Below are 2,378 nucleotides of genomic sequence, written 5' to 3' on the forward strand. Positions count from 1 at the left end.
CAGACATAAAATTACACAGAAACGCGCATTTGGCGATACAGATTTCACGTGGTCATAAATAGAAATGAACGCACACATCTTTAATCAAGCCTTGTGCATCAATGATGTGAGCACAGAAGAGTGGGGCCCTATGTGTGTGTCTGTATATGTGTGTGTGACAGCAAACAAGACCAAACACACCCCTTCATCCATCACATCTAGTGCACAAAAGAAGTGGAATTGTATTTTAAATAAAGGGAACATGTACTTTGGAAGTCTATTATGAGTCATGTGTGCACAGATGCCAGCAAGTTATTTCCAATTTCCCCTAAAAAATACCAAAAACATACTTTAGATCCAGTCAGGAAGGCACTGCTCGTCCTTAACCACATGAGCACATAGATGAATGGAGGAAACGAGCACAATGTGTCTGTTGGCACGACGTCAGATGCAGGCGGAGATAGTGCAGACAGGCTTTGATGTGGAAATGAAAGCAGTGGTGAGAAGCTACAAACAGAGAAAATACATTAAGCTGTCATGGTAGTGTATATTTAAAGTTGAATCTGTCAAAGTATAAGTGTAAATAAAAAATGAATGGCTAATTGATCAGGCATCAGTCAAGCTCAGATGTGTACCTGAGGATCAAGGTTAAGTGGGCATGCTTTGAATTTCAGTAGGCTGTCGAGGAATTTCATCAAATAATGAATGTAATGAGCAAAATCAGCAGATCAAAGCAAATATTCAAAAGTCGATACATTTTCACGCGTGGAGCCTGCAAAGCGAAATAGTGTATGAAAAAAAGAGCAGGTAGTTGTGCACAAGTGGACAGGTTGTGCAGTGGTTGCACGAACAGTGTTGTAATCAGCACTATGTGGGTCAGCATCCTGTTTACAGCCAAAGTGCTGCATTCCACTTCTGCTACAGGCATCTGTGATTAGCATGAGGGTGAGCCTGCAGGGTGTGGTTGTGTGCGTGAGTTTGTATGCATGCACCTGCCTGTAAGCCTCACTGTATACACTATACTAACCTTTCATTTCTATATGATAGTGACAAAGTATGTTGATCGTTTTCCTGAGGCCCTTATCATTCGCCGCATTTTATTGAATACATATCTTTAGCGATTGGTTGGTGATTTCAGTGAACACTGTACAGCTGCGCTTTTATGGACGAACTGGTGTTGGGTTTTATTCCCGTTACAACCACTTTTCTTGGCCTTGATGTTATTCAATTATGCTGCACTTTGCGGTGTTTGTGTCTTTCAGGTGGTTAAATAAGTCAGTTGTGCGGCCTTGCCCTGTGTGTGATTTTTATTCTTTTTATTAACATCAATGGCAAAGTATGCAGCACAGTGGTGCAGTGGTTAGCATGGCTGCCTCACAGCAAGAAGGTCCTAGGTTTTGGTCTTTCTGTGTGAAGTTTGCATGTTCTCACCATGTCTACGTGGGAGGTACTCCAGTTTCCTCCCATAGTTCAAAGACATGGAGTTAGTGGGGTTAGGTTAACTGGTCATTCTAAAATTTCCCATAGGTGTGAGTGTGAATAGTTTTCTGTCTCTCTGTGTTAGCCCTGCAACAGACTGGCGACCTGTCCAGGGTGTATCCTATCTCTCGGCCTGTGATAGCTGGGATGGGCTCCAGACCCTGACAAGCATAAGTGGAAGAGGATGGATGAAGCAAAGTATTTCCAAAAAAGAGCTGATGATCTGTTTCGATGGTTTTGATGGATGCTCTTCACTTCCTGCTGTGCCAGATATTTAAGTTTTGTTGCACATCTGTCTTTTAACATAGTTTTACTCATCTGGACAAGTCCAGCAAATTTCAAGCTTCTCTGCAGTACAAGGAGCATCTGTGCAATTTAAATGCCACCCAGTCATGCTCATTTAATTGTGGTAAGTCAAAATCACGATCAAGACTGGAATTCGATTAACAATATACTTCCCATATTTGAACAAATAAACTTCTGTAACAAATAAAAATGAACTGACGAAATTTTAAACAAAAAAAAATGAACTCTATAAAATAAATGACTAAACTGTACTGGAAGCAAAAGTTGCAGATGAAACAAAAATGAAATGTAATACACAAAACCTTTGGCTGCTCTTGGTCTCTGGCATTTACAGTGTGGGAATACAGAAATTACTTTACAGCTACAATATAACTTTCATCATTAACCTTGCATTAATAATATAGCCCACAGCATTGATATTGCATTAAGATGTTTATTAAAGTTGCTGGCCTCAGATTAACCTTTCTCTTACAGGTACAACTATAATCATTGTATACACACATTGCATTTGGGCTTATTAAGAAGTGTATTCTGCTCAGTCAATAAAAGGTCTCAAGCTTTGTGGAGCGCGATGTTTTCACAAACTATTGTAGGTGACTTGGAGCAATAGAAGG

This window comes from Rhamphochromis longiceps, linkage group LG20 (assembly GCF_057381845.1).
Source record: "Rhamphochromis longiceps isolate RC_006_pf linkage group LG20, R_longiceps_female_GT1.1, whole genome shotgun sequence".
In the NCBI taxonomy this organism is placed as follows: domain Eukaryota; kingdom Metazoa; phylum Chordata; class Actinopteri; order Cichliformes; family Cichlidae; genus Rhamphochromis; species Rhamphochromis longiceps.